This window comes from Panthera tigris, chromosome C1 (genome assembly GCF_018350195.1).
Source record: "Panthera tigris isolate Pti1 chromosome C1, P.tigris_Pti1_mat1.1, whole genome shotgun sequence".
Classification (NCBI taxonomy): Eukaryota; Metazoa; Chordata; class Mammalia; order Carnivora; family Felidae; genus Panthera; species Panthera tigris.
Genome location: NC_056667.1, coordinates 62,188,563 through 62,204,128, shown reverse-complemented (window position 1 = coordinate 62,204,128; position 15,566 = coordinate 62,188,563).

Sequence of the window (15,566 nt, the reverse complement as noted above, 5' to 3'; positions counted from 1 at the left end):
AGCGGGGAAGCGTTTCTCGCCTGATGGGACCAGTGATACCAGTGATGAGAGTTAGGAGCCCTGTGGAGCCCGAAATTTGTCAAGACGCAGTCTGGGACGCTCCGGACTAAATGCTACTGCACAAAGCGCGGAAGTCCACTTCTCACTATTTACCCATTGTGATATTTCCAAGTCCACAATCTCGCCTTAAGCACACTTGTGGTTTGGAGCAGCTAATTTTACATGCATTTTTACCGTTGAGAATAAGCAACGCGGCAGGACCAGGGGAAACCTGATTCTAACCTGTTTCTACAGACCTCTGTCCACACAACTCTGTAAGAACCGAACTAGGAGGTGGAGAGAGGGGGAAAAAAAAACCCGCAATAACCCAAAACCCAACAGCTCTCTAAACCTCCTCCCCGTATTTTCCCCGCCCTGTGTTTTAATGTACATCCTACTAGGCTCACAGGGCGAATCTAGCCAGGAGCCCACTAATCTAAAAGGAGGACGGAAAGCCTAGCCCGCAGGGTTCCCTTCACCCTCCTCCTCCCCAGGGATCCCTGAGAGTCGTACTAAACGCCGGCCAGGGAGCAAGGAAGCCAGCGTTTAAAGGCAAAAACGTGGGCGCCTGAGAGTGTTTCTCGGGTTGAGTGGGGCTGTGTGAGTCTCCTATTCGTAGAGTTCGATCCGGTTTGGATAATAGAACACACAGCTCCTGTTGCTAGCCAGTGTGGGTGCGCCCCACGCAAACCCGGGCGGTCCCGCCCACAATCTCGGCGACAACATCTTCCCACAACACTGCCACACCCCGTCGTTGCTTTTCCGATGTTTCCGGTAAAATGATGCTTTAAAAAAAAAAAAAAAAAAGGCCTGCGGAATAATCTTGAAACACAATTTTTTTTAAAGTTAAATAACTTTTTACATGGATTTCTGCTTCAGGAGACTAGTTCTTGTAAATGCGGCAGTGTTTTCTTCCTTTCCTTCCTCTTCTCTCCCTCTCTCTTCCTCCCTTCCTTCTTCCCTACTTCTGACTGCCTGCGTCCATTCGTGGGAGCTCAAGGTTGAAGAAACTAGGCAACGTGCTCTTAGAGTATGGGATTTGAAGTTAGTCAAACCTATAATGGATTCCAGAGCAATTTAATAACTTAACACCTCGGCTTTCTCATCCGTAAAATGGAGATGACAGCACTAATGACGTTGAAATGTGTTCACCAAACGTGCAGTAGATTCTTCTTAATCTTCTTACGCTCCCCCCTGCGTCCTCCTTTGCAGCCCTAAGAGAGGTCTGGATGCAGAGGCGTCGCCAAAGGTCTCACACCCCAGTTGAAGAGGACAGGGAGGCCAGTGCTCCTCAGCATCCACCTGGCTTCCAGTTGTCTATTTCTAGGAGTTCAACAGATCCGGTCGCCAATACCAAACAGGGCCCTCAGAGCTACATAGATGCTGGAGAAGAGCTCGCAGCTGGGAACCACTCTACCATGGCATTTTGGCCCAAGAAGGCACAATGAAAAACTTTTCCTTCTCCTTTGTCACTTGTTTATTTGGGGGTTAATCTGGCACATTGATATGCTTGGAACCCTGACTCCTGTCAGTCTGTGCAAACTTCTGATTATTGTGAAAGTGGCGGTAATCATAGTCGTTTCTCATTACTTGTCAAATGCCCCACTGGTGCTGAGGTGTATAACCCTACTTCAGTAACTTCCCCTAAGGCCATTTTACCAGGCTGGGCTGAAATTGGAACCCACAGGCCAAGTTCAAGTCCTGCCTTTTAACCATTCCCCAGGGTTGCCCTCCTTGTGGGGAGTTCAAAAACAGACACCTTCAATTAATGGATTCATTCACCCATCATGGATGCCCGAGATGATTCTTTACATAGTCCAACTGGCCTGGGTTGCAGCTCCAGCACAGTTGGTCCAGCTACCAGCTGTGGCTTCAGGCTGCCCCGAGATACAGGGCACCTGGTATCCAGTGGCAAAGAGCGCCCTCTTCCTACCTCCATTTTCACTGTGCCCAGGTTAAATTCCATGGAAAGATTTGGAGTGTCAAACCAGCCACAAAGGGGGGAAAAGAATCGAGCCTTTAATTGGGTGGTAAAAATCTCTCTCTTCTTTGCAAATTACAGAACCCAATGGCTAATCATCAGGAAGTGGATCAAAGCCTGGATTGAACGAGTGAACTCAGCTTTCCCTACCTCCTGTGTCGGAAAGACCACACTCACTTCTGGAACTTTCCTTTGGCTTGGACCAAAGTTCCGGTCACTGCGTGGAATGCAGCAGAGCCCATGGTGCCCTGCTCTGGCTGTGCACAGGTCATCTCGTGGCACCTTCTTTTGCCACTTCAGTGGCAAACAGTTTTCCGGACAAAACGGGTGAATAATGTTGACCCCACCAGATCTTCCTGTAGGCTGCAAGCACCCTGAAGGCAGGAACCTTGTGTTGTTCCTGACTCTCTGAAACCTAGTTTAGTGCCTGGTACCAGGCAATAAAGGATGGCTTTTTGAATGAAAGAAAGTATGTGCTGGCAGGTACAGCCTGTGTGTTTTTAGTTCTATCTTGCTACTTCTTTACATTGGGACTTTCTTGTCCAGAACTCAAATCTTTTAATCCCTTAGAAGAGTGAGGCAGGAAGGGCATGGAGATTCTGACAATTTAAATTAAGGGAATTCCTGGGCTTCCTTTTCTTTTAGGGTGAGAGACTTGCAACTCCATTGGGTCTTCTGGCATCATGGTTCATTTCCACCCTTCTTGAGGGTCCTTCGGACTTCAATATTTGCAGTTAAATTGGAAACCTACTCTGGGTGTCTAAGAAACCATCAGGGTCTGAGTCTCAGTTGCAGAGGAGGAGGCTGTTAGGAGTTGAAGTAGGAACATGTTGGACGTCAGAAATCTCCATAACACCCCGAGTCCTCTGAATTTGTGCAAACTTCTGAATATTGTGAAAGTGGCCAGGTAAGCTTCCATGGCCCCTTTCTGATTGCATACATGGAAATGCTGTGTGGTGTTGGCCAGACATAAGTCAGCATAAGTTTTGGCTTGCTCCAGAGCAAGAAGGGGACCTGGGGTGGACAGTCAGGATGGAAGCCAAGGTCATGTGGAGCCAAATACTGGTGCTCTCAGTCTTCTCTGGCCTGGAAAGAATATGCACCCCTGTTTTCAGTCTGCAAAACAGCAGGAGAACATGGAGGAGACTCATGGCAATAGATGGAGTCTTAAACAGGATGAATCCCGTCTCAGTGCCAGGTCATAACTGCCTGTCCTGAGTGCCTGGGTGGCTTGGCCTAATGTCTCCCCAGACCCAGCTGGTCTCCAACAGAAACAGGTCCTGAGCAGGAACAGTAGCTTGCAGGACTCAGAAATTAGCCCTGAGTTCTGGAAAAGGGCTGAAAGAGGTCTCTATATCTGGGATGGTTGCACCAGGCCCCTTATTGTTGAATTTATGCTGACTCTAAGGGAGGAAAACACTCACGCTTTATCTTGAAGACCCGAGTATCTTGCCAGACAAACCAAGAAAGTTTGCACAACAGAGTCAAAGCTGCTGCAAACATACCCACGTGGCAAAAATTGTTTTAGAAGAATGTAATCCCAATTTCCTTTGAGTAGTCACCCCTTCCTCTGGAGGACTCAGAAGGGCATTTTAAAAAAGGGTGCCTTCAAGTTCATTATCTTTCAGGAATAATGCCTTGACCTGCCTCAGCGCTTTATAGTTTGCATTTACTATTGAATTTCAAAGTCATCGGAAACAATAGGCAACAGTTTCTTGGAGACTTTTAGTACACAGGTGTCTTTTCAAGGTTTCCTCCTCCTCTTCCTTTCAGAAAACTTCTGCCGTCCTGCAATAATTAATTTTAGGGATATTGTGGGGAAAACTTCTGGTATCAAAGAAATACGAGCATTAATCCATGTAAATCTGTCTTTCAAATATCAGGGTGGGGGGAAAAAGCAGTTAGTAAATGAAACCATAATATCTAATTATTTACACTGCCCCCCCTCCTGGCTGAGATGTTTTCTTTTCCTAAAAAGCCTTTGAATTTTTAGAGATGAATGTGTACATGTATGTAGCTATCCTTTTATGATAAGAAATATCATTTATTGTTATATATCATTCACATCGCCCAGATTTCAAATGCGTTATAATTTACGAGGTATATATCAGGATACCCAATTCACAGATGGGGTACCTAAAGCTCAGAGAGAAGGGCCAAGTTGTCATGGCAAATTAGCGGCCGAGTATGGATGCAAACCTATTCCAAGGTCTCAACCTTGCTTTATGTAAAGGATATTGTGTGAGCCTTGCAGAGTGTAAAGCCAAGTCCCCACTCCTGGCTGGTTGGTCGTGTGGCTCCTCCCTTTCTCCTGGAGTCCTGGAAGACGGAATTCTCTCAGGAGCGGGGGTGAGCGGGGGATGAGGCTGCAGGGACCTGACCTCCGCCCTTGGTCCGTGGTCAGTTATATAAGGCTCAGATGCACGTGTGGAACCCGCGGAGGAAACGGACTAGAGGGATGAGAAGTTGACGGAGGATGGGGGTAGATCGCGTGCTGGGAGAACACTTTCTCATCGCCTGCTGGTCATAAATATTGTTGTATTTCCTTGGTAACCCCCCTAGCCCGAGGCGGAGGCCTGCAGGCCGCCTCCTGTGGGGGTTGAGGCCCTTCCCCGCCGGCGGCAGTCTTTGGCGGCAACTCCCCACGCAGCTCCTCGCGGCGTTCAAGCCCCTGGGTCTTGGTCCCAGCCAGGCTACAGCCCCGGACTAGCCGGGAACACCCCGCCGCGCGCGGCGCATCCGGGAGGCGCAAGCGTGTGGGCGCGCGGCGCGCAGCAAAGGGAGAAAGCCCAGAAACGTGCTCTGGGCCGCAAGGCAGGCCGGGGACCGTGCGTGAACCCCACATCACTAATCCAAACTCGGGGAGGGGGACGGCCGCGGCTCTGAGCTCCCATGCCTACTCCCCGCCAGGCTGAGTCAGGCTCAGCGTGTTGGTGGGTTTGACCACTGCCCTCCTCGCGCCCTTTTCCGTGGGCGACCCTAGGGAGGAAGGTTGAGTTTCAAATGCGAAACGTTTGTCTCCAGTAATCAGATCTGGCTTCCAGAGGACGTTGAGACTTTTCTTTGCTGAGGAAGCCCAAGACCCAAGCAAGCCCTTCTTCCCCTCAGCCGTATCTGCCCGTAAGTAGGTAGGTAACTTGCTCAAGTCTTCAAAAGCCCCAGAGTGCACATCCTAGTACCCCAGAGAAAGCTGTTAAATGTAGAGGTAAAACCCCAAACCCAAGCCAACCACAAGCAAGGTAATGGGGCAAAGCCTGACCAGGCCAGAACAACGTATGTCTGAGCTGTTCAGTAAAGTGGACAGGCTCGGGATGCCCGAGCGAGGAATGAAGAAGGCCGGAGCGCGGGACATACAGATGCGAGACCCGCTGCGGATTCCAAGTTGCCTGTGGAAGAGTCTTCCTCCAGGCACCGGTGTCTACATAGGCAGGCCAGGCCCTAGGTGTGGTGGGCCTGAGCTGAATCCAGGGAGGGGAGAAGATTACAGCCTCAGAGGGCCTGTATAAGGGATTCGAGTTTCTTCTACTTGGCTTTAGTTTCAGTGCCAGTCATAGTCCTTTGGTACTTTAATACTGCTGTGTAATGTTCGGGCAAATCCTTTTAACTGACCAGGCACCTGTATACACTCTTCTAAAAGGTGTGTGTGTGTCTGTGTGTGTGTGTGTGTGTGTGTGTGTGTGTGTGTGTGAGAGAGAGAGAGAGAGAGAGAGAGGAGAGAGAGAGAGATTTTTCTGGGCTGATGAGAGTATTTTCAGTTTCAAATGATGGCTAGGAGCTCACAGATCTGCTAAATTTCTCTTATTTTCTTTTACTATGATTAATTTTTTTAACATGTCTAACAAAATCATGTTCTTAATCTTAGCCACCCTGACAGGGGTATAATATCAATACATATGAGGAAGCCAAAGGGAAAAATATGTGTGTGCCAAGCTTGGTGTGGAAAAATATCAGTAGCATTTCTTATTTGACAAGGAAATGCATTTGTTTGGTGTTTTTCTTTTGCTTTTGCTTTTCTTTTCTTTTGTTTTTTTCAGTTGGCAAGGGCATCGTTTTTAATATATATCCATGTTTATTGTTTCTGTTTGGTACTTTGGTCATTTGTGGCACATCTGTTTTTGATATTGTTCCTGTGTTAAGCACACACTATTGTGTTAGCAAGATTTTACACCATCTGTTTAAGAAAGTTGTTGCCAGTGCTATTTGATGCCCAGTTGAACTTTAGCCAAACTTCTTCATTTTATAATGTTCTCTCAGTCCCAAGCATATATAATACACTTTAATGAAATTATGCTTTTATACTTGCTGACAGACATCAGAAACACATTTGTGCAGGTCAACAGAAGTTTAGCTAAATGTTGGGTAGGAAGAACAATATTAAAATAGTAAAGATGTTAAAAATAAAAATATTTGGAAACAAAACTATTAAATTAAAATCAACTAATCACCCACATAAACAACTGCTACACACACACACACACACACACACACACACACAAATTTGGATGCGGTGGCTATGGGAGTTAATGTATAGGTCTGATGATTTATGTATTTCTTCATTACATATACTAAATTTAGGAATTTGCATTCTTGACACTATGCCCAAAGGTGTAAAATAATGTAGTTTAAACAATAAAGTGGAATAACATTGTAAGGTGACTGTATCAAATATATATTAAGTGTAACACATTCAGATAAACTTATTGAGCCTAACTAAAGTGGTATTTTTTATTCTTTTTATCCTATGGCCACTCATAAAGGTTTTAGATACTATTATCAAAAGCTAACAAGCAATGATACCCACTTCTGAACTCTTTAAAAGTAGAGCTCTTTGTGACAATTCAAAAAATATTCAAGTATTTATATTTAGTGGCTAAGCATATATAGCTAATAGTGGTACAATTACAAGACTGGAATTGGGTTGAAAAAGTGAGTTGTGAAAAAGTGAAAACATGGTGCATGTTTTTAAAATCTTTTCTAAAATGCAACACTCCTGTTGATACAGTACCTATTTTGTTTGTAGCCCATGTGTATATCCCAGTATAAAGCCTTAAAAATGATTTCACATGACAGTTTAGTTATAAGCCCAGAAATATATGCCTTGACATTTGAGTTAATATGCCACTGACATTCATTCTGGGAAATCAGTATTCTTTAATTGACAAAGAAGTTCCCTTTGATTGAAATCTGCCCAAAATAGGTTGTCACATTCTTGCACTTGTTACCTGGACAGACTGCTTTTATTGCAGATGCTGTGATTAAAGGTGTGACCATTAGATAATTGCCTAGAGGTGTATAGTTTCTTTCTATTTGTTTCTTTAGGAAGACAAATCTTTGTTTTGGTGTATTTCATTTCTATATAAAATATATCTGTGGTGATGTAGGTAATTGGCATTATTTATGCAAGACTGTTGGAATTTAGTACTTTGTGAGATAAATCTGGTTATAGAAAAGGGAACCAGTCTCATAACATTTTGCCTACACACACTTCTAAAAAATTATTTATCAAGATCCATATTTTCCTTAAACTGTTCATTTAGATGTGCTGAAATATAACCTATAAATTTTGTTTTTAATAACTGATGTTACCAAAAAAAAGCAAACCTTACGAATCTTCACATGTCTGGTTCCAATTAATCTGCTTAGACTATTTAATGGATAAAATAACAAACCTGATTTAGTCAATCTGGAGTTTTGCACCAATTTTCTGTGTGCCCCTTTAAGGTCTAATGCCTTTTCCTACACATATTTAGTTCATGGTTATACTCAACTAAAACCTGGGATTAGAAGAATAAGTAACTAGATGTATTTTCTTAAAATTTTTTTGCAGTTACATCAGTATAAAAGGGAGATGATCTCAAAATGAATGTCAATAATCATTGAAAGAACACTATATACATCTTCATGAGTTCAATTTATCAAACACCTACAAATACCAGTGCTAGGAATATAAAGAAGATTAAGACACGGGTGGTCCTTGCTCTCAGAAAATTTCCAGTCCATTAAGGAGACTGACAATAATACAACTAGTTCATCCCTGCAATCTGTAATGATTTCTGTCTACTCCTTGGGCTTTGAATTGGTAAGGTATCAGATGATCTCACAACAATACTTTCTGTATGTTTTAAAATTTTTAAAGACATTCGTTTGGGACAAAGTGAACAAAAGTGAACTATCTCCAGAAAGCTGTATGGCTTCTGAGATAACTTATATTTTCTGTACTTTTTCATGTGTAGAAAGGGGACAGTATTAGCTTCCTGTTCCTGACACATCTGCTCGCTTATTTTGAGCCTTGCATCACAATTAATTCTTGGGTCTGTTGTAGAATCTGCTGAAAGAATAGTGGTGGGACACTGAATTGAGCTAGAAAAAAATTCTAGGTTTAATTCTAAAATCTAAAATAGTTATTTTCCTCTTACCACTTCCCTCTCTCCTGCAAAATAATTTTATATTTTCATCACTGTAAATTTTTATAGGTGATTAGGAAAGGAGAGGAGCCTTCTACAAAGACTGTCATTTAAGTCAATTTGCTATTTTTTCCAGCATATATTTGCTAACTTGCAGAATTAATTATCACAAAGCTACAAGGCTGAGTTTATTTTTCATACAAACAAATTGGTGATTGTTTAGCAGACTTTTAAAAAAGTTTTATTTATATAAAGTTTTGTTGGGAATTTAGAGTAAAAATTATAGATGTTAAGTTTCTTTAACACAAGAATTAAAGCCAAATTAAATTTATTCTTTCTAACACTTTTAGAGATTAGTTTTTAGAATGTAGTTTTAGAGTATAATTTCCATCTTTTATATACAATGATGAAAAATACCAGGAGAGAAAGGAGCAAACATTTGACTGAATTAATTGAATGCCGTTTACCCTTGAGGAGATGTTTTATTTTAATTGTCTTCTGTTTTAATCATGGTTTTTGGAGTAAGTCTGTATTATGCTTTCCTTTTAGAGGACATTGCGTCTCATTTCGTCTCACCATAATCACAGATCTCTTTATGTGATCAGTTAATTCATACTGGGTGTTGTCACACATTTCATTTCTGATCCTCTCCATTTTCCTCAACTCCTTGCTTCCACTCCAGCTGAAATGAAAGCTCTTGACTTTGTACTCTGCTGACCTGTGTAGTTCGGTTTCAGCCCCTTTGATATTTAGATGTGTGATGACCTTGGGCAAATCACTTAACTTTCTGAGCTCCAGTTCCTCCAATTTTTTTTTTTTTTTGGGGGGGGTGTCAGATAAGGGTCATCAGAGTAAGTTATCATTGAAAATCTTGATAGTTTTTAAAGGCGAATCACTGTTCACAGATTTTCAAGAGCTTTTCTCAAACCACCTTTGAAATCTTAGTTATGACTGTCCCTCAGAGAGAAATTTTTCTTTAGGTTATACCTCTGTTTAAGAGTACCATCATGTTGGGGTTCTTGGGTGGCTCAGTTGGTTTAGCCTTAAGCATGGAGGTCACCTGAGAGATTCTCTTTCCCTTTCTTTCTGCCTGTCCCCTGATCACACTCTGTCTCTCAAAATAAACAAATATTTAAAAAAATGGGAGGGGGGTGCTCAGTTAAGCTCTGACTTTGGCTCAGGTCATGATCTCATGGTTTGCAGTTTCGAGACCCATATAAGGCTCTCTGCTGTCAGCATGGGGCCTGCTTTGGATCCTCTGTCCCCTTCTCTCTCTCTCTGCTTCTCCACTGCTTGCACTCTCCCCCCTAAATAAATAAATAAATAAATAAATAAATAAATAAATAAATAAATAAAAATAAACATTAAAAAAATAAAAAGAGTACCATCATGTCATAGTTTATTTACTGAATCCAAGTTGAGACTGAATTTTCACATCTAACCAACAGCAGTTCCTTCTCCAAAGCTAGACAGAATTACCTTAAAAGTTAAGTGACTCCAGCCCAGAGTATGAATCCAAGTCTAACAAAATGAGAAATGCCTAAGCAGGCTTCTTTTTTTCAGTGCCTCTCCCTCAATCTTTAAAGCCTAGCTTAAATGCTGCCTTCTTGAACATTTCCATTCAAGCTGGAGGTGATTTTTCTTTGAACAGCCATATTCATCGAATTGGGCAGTTGGTAGGTTGTTTAATTAATGTCCACTGCAGGCACAGCTGAGTGTAATTCTCCTAAGGCTGTAGCTCTGACATCTTATTTTTGGTAATTCAGCGTTAGAGTTTGGTGTAAATAAACCCTACTAATGATGCAGATGAGGCAGAGCTAGAAATGGGTAACATGATCTGATAGGTCATTTGTTAATAAGCTCAACATATTCTTTCTGTCCTTTCTTCCAAGAAGACTTCCCACCCATCATGAGTATGACATGCATTTTTTGTTTTCTGATAATTATAATGAATTTGGCCATCCTCTATACAGGTGTCCTTAGTGGATATTTGTAGGGAAGTGGACTAAAGTCAAGGATGAAGACTGGCCATGGAAGAAACTGAAGGGGAAACTAGAACACTATATGCTTGGTCTGGAGCATGATAATGTTCTACTTTTCTTTCTTTCTTTCTTTCTTTCTTTCTTTCTTTCTTTCTTTCTTTCTTTCTTTCTTAGTAGGCTTCACACCCAGTGCAGAGCCCAAAGCAGGGCTTGAACTCATGACCCTGAGATCAAGAGTCAGACACTTAACTAACTGAGCCACCCAGGCACCCCAATATTTTACATTCTAAAAATACACATTTTATATATTTTTTATATTCTAAAAATATACATTAAAAAATGTTATACAATATAATCCTGACTTTAATTATGGTGGTAAAAACACTGGCATGGCCAAAGTTTTGTTTTTGTTTTTGTTTTTGTTTTCGTTTTGTGTGGCTGACATCTCAGTAGTAGCTGAGTAGAACAGAAGTCTTCTCATCCTGTTTGGCTGGGATTTGCAGCTCATTTCACATCTGTAGGAGATTACTTCCATTATCCTCAAGGTATAGGTTATTTCCATATAAAATAATTCTGTATATATTTTTCAACTCATATAGAATTCCATATTAATTGATCAAGTAATTATCAATATCCATTGCCAAAATGTTACCAGGTCAGAGTGATAAAGATTGCATTTGTCTTACCAATATCTTATTCCTTACAGCATCGTGTAGTAGCCATGTGGTTTGATTAGGATTTATCCTAACCCTAAGTCCACCAGTTCCAAACTAATGGGGGGTAAACTAGTCCTCACTGTGATTGATTCTGAAATGGTTATAGGAACTTAAGCTACACAAAAATAAGGAATATGTTTTGTTCATTGCTATATCCTCAGTAGCAAAAATAGTACTTGATGTACTGTAAGTGATCAATAAATATTGTTGAAAGAAACAAGATTGTCTGATCAAAATGATGCTTGGGAATTTTGTTTGATCCCCAGAATATTGGATTGTCCTTATTTTCCATAAAAATAAACAAGGAAGCATGTTGCAAATATATTCATTTTGAGGCCATGAAAGAAATGCCTAAGGATGAAACTAACACAGGGAGGAGAGAAGAAATGGATGAGTAACAGAGCCTCTGTGTCAACATGTACTTCTACATTACTCCTTTAGTTTATTTATTTAATTATTTTTAAAAAATTTACATCCAAGTTAGTTAACATGTAGTGCAATAATGATTTCAGGAGTAGAACCCAGTGATTCATCACCTACATATAACACCCAGTGCTCATCCCAACAAGTGTCCTCCTTAATGCCCCTTGCCCAGTTAGTCCATCTCCCCACCCAAAACCCTTCCAGAAACCCTGTTTGTTCTCTGTATTTAAGAGTCTCTTATGGTTTGTCCCCCTCCCTGGTTTTATATTATTTTTGCCTCCTTTCCCTTACGTTCATCTGTTTTGTATCTTAAATTCCACATATGAGTGAAGTCATATGGTATTTGTCTTCCTCCAGTTTCACTTAGCATAATACACTCTAGTTTCATCCATGTTGTTGCAAATGGCAGATTTCATTCTTTTTGATTGCTGAGTAATATTCCATTGTGTGTGTGTGTGTGTGTGTGTGTGTGTGTGTGTGTGTGTGTGTATATATATATATATGCTACATCTTCTTTATCCATTTGTCAGTTGATAGACATTGGGCTCTTTCCGTACTTTGGCTACTGTTGATAGCACTACTATAAACGTTGGGGTGCATGTGCCCCTTCAAAACAGCACTCCTGTATCCTTTGGATAAATACTTAGTAGTGCAATTGCTGGGTGGTAGGGTGGTTCTATTTTTAATTTTTTGAGGAACCTCTATACTGTTTTCCAGAGTGGCTGCACCAGCTTGCATTCCCACCAACAAAGCAAAAGAGATCCTCTTTCTCCGCATCCTCGCTAACATCTGTTGTTGCCTGAGTTGTTAATGTTAGCCATTCTGACAGGTGTGAGGTAGTATCTCATTGTGGTTTTGATTTTGTATTTCCCTGATTACATTACTCCTATAGTTTATCTTGAATTGTATATTTTTGGTTCAACCAAGAGCAACATCCAAAATGATTTATTGAGAATGGTTAAAGGTGTAAAACAAAGAACAGTACATTCATAGCACTTCTATACATACTAAGCCTTGAGGCTAAGAGTTTAAAGACTTGAATACAAAACCGTCACATGACAATCTGTGACTGAATTCGGGTTTTTGGTAAAAATTCCGAGATGTGAAACCTAAGAAGTTTTCATGTTGTGGTTGAGCCAGAGCCTGTTTAACAAATCAACAAATAGTTTTAAAAATACAATTTTTTCTACATCTAGAAGCTTAGTGAGTTTTAGGTAATACATAGAAAACTGGGTAAGTTCCTTTTAGGTAAATTTTGCTTATGTGGCTTTTTACCTTCCCTGAATTTGGTATAAGATCATGTGTACTTACAACACAGTGGTATATACATAGTGCGAAATAAAACATTTGAGGTGGCTTTAATCTAGCTACAATGACTATAATTTCCTTTACTGATCAGAAATAAGGCATGTCTTTTCTCTGCCTTTCCATTATACATTGAAGATCTATTTAAATATGTTGTAGAATTGTAGCCTTAGACTCTCCTCCAAAACATAGTTACCAAAATTTAACACAAATCTGTAACGATTTGAGCTTAATCTGAGGGTGTCTCTGTAGTTTTCATTCTATATGACAGAATAGGTAATAAAGACTCAGAATTTAAATTTTGAAAGCTGCACTCTGGAATGCCATTTGAAAGCCAAAATGAGAGAGGTAATGGAGACTTAAATTAGGCATACAATGATTGTCTTCTATCTGATCCCCACATTCTGATTTAAATACCTGATCTTTCTGTCTGGCTGGCACTTTGTACATTCCTCTACCTGCTACCCAGTTGTCCAGGTGGGTTTATCTGAGTCCCTTACTAGCTTGAAAACTTTTTGAAGGCAGTGACCATATCTTATGAAATTAGAGATTCTTAGTGTTTCGAAGAGTGGCTGTACTGTGATGAACAATTGGATGGATCATTGAATAAACGAATGGCTGTTCTTCTTGATGGGATCTGAATGCAGATAACTTCAGTGACCAGGTAGTAACACGAATGTGGGAAGGGGCCCAATAAAATATAATAGGGAGTTGTAGGCCTGTGACATACCTTGCTTATGTACATTCAAAATTAATATTGATTTAAAAAAACTTGAATGTCAAGATGCTTATGAAGATTGGTAGTTTGGGATCCCTGCATTAGGTCTTCTTTAAAAAAATCTGAACCTGGAGTTAAAAGACTTTTCTATGCTGCTTACTAGCCTTGTGACTTTTCTATGCCTGTTTTTCATTTATAAAATGAAGATAATAACTTGTTTGACTATCTTGTAGGATCATTGTGATGATCAAATGAGATAATGTATCAGAGATTTTTTTAAAATGTATAGCAATAAATAATTCTTAGGTAACATTATAAATTTGTAGGAGCATAAATTATGGGGGGCTTTCTAAGTGCAAACAAAAAGAGCCACAGGGATAAAGGCTCATTAGCACTTACGGAACATAACAAAGAATTTTGACAGTGGTTTTTATTGTAATTCATATATAAATTCAAATAACTTGATTTTGGTAGATAGTGTGCAACCTAGGAATTTGGAACTGCTTGGAATTTTCTAAAGAGTTTATATGATGAGATCCAAAAAGACTTCCTGTTAAGTGAAAACTCATTGGGAAGTCCTCATGGAATAACAAATAGATTCAGACACTATTTGAATTACAAAGTTACATACCTAAGGGTTAACTACATTTCTTCCTCCAATTTGTGCTGATTGTTGGTCTTCCCTTCACAGCCAGCCCCTTAGGAAGGTGAAGTCTAAACCCTTCCATGGAGAAGGAAAAAGCTGTGGCACTAAGATTCTTCTTCCCCCAAGGGGGAGAGTAGATAGAACTTTTTTTTAAATTGTTTAATGTTTGTTTGTTTGTTTATTTATTTATTTATTTTGAGAGAGTGTGAAAGTGGTGGAGGGACAGAGAGAGACGGAGACACAGAATCTGAAACAGCCTCCAGGTTCTGAGCTGTCAGCACAGTTCTTGATGCTGGGCTTGAACCCATGAGCCATGAGATCATGACCTGAGCCAAAGTCGGACCCTTAACTGACTGAGCCACTAGAACTTTTTTTTTTTTTTAATTTTTTTTAACGTTTTTTATTTTTATTTTTGAGACAGAGAGAGACAGAGAGAGACAGAGCATGAACGGGGGAGGGGCAGAGAGAGAGGGAGACACAGAATCAGAAGCAGGCCCCAGGCTCCGAGCCATCAGCCCAGAGCCTGACGCGGGGCTCGAACTCACGGACCGCGAGATCGTGACCTGAGCTGAAGTCGGACACTCAACCGACTGAGCCACCCAGGTGCCCCTAGAACTTTTTTTTAAAAACATATATAGATAACCTAAGTGATGAGGAGAACATCAGTAGACCTTGTCTTCTCTCAGCAAGAGAATGGAAAAAATGTCCTGAAGATATTCTCTCGAAATATTTATTGAGTACTTGCTATTTGCCAAGCACTGACAGACGCTGGGGACATACTGGTGACAAAACAGACATAGTCCTTCCTGGTCCTTTGATGCTTAATAGCTGACATAGACATTAAACAATTTACTCTTGAAATAATTTTTCCTATACATGGGAATAGATGATAATACAAAAATATTTGTGAGCCTATTTTCCAATGTAGGGTATTATAGTTCTTTCCATCTTTTCTCTCCAAAGGAATTTTCTTACATCCTTCAAAATAAACTTAAAAGTCCTTCTTTGTTTCTCTTCTTCAAGGTTACTGCTAAGTCTGATTGTTTAAAGATTTACAACTTAATTCAACCCTGAAAGTAGACATAGGCAAATTCTCTAAAATCTCAAAGTAAATAAAACAAATAATTAAAAAACATAAGAATTAAGAGCAAAGCTAAGTTATGATAAATAGTTTAACTGTAAACACTCTTGCAAACTTTTTAATTTGAATAAATCTTAGTGAATTTTTTTAAAGGTAAAAAGTCCATTAAAACATATTTCTTATTATTTCTTATTTATCTCATTGGTAGTAGGTACTCAATGAATATTTATTGTATAAATGTATAAATTCATGGCCAGATACTGAAGGATGT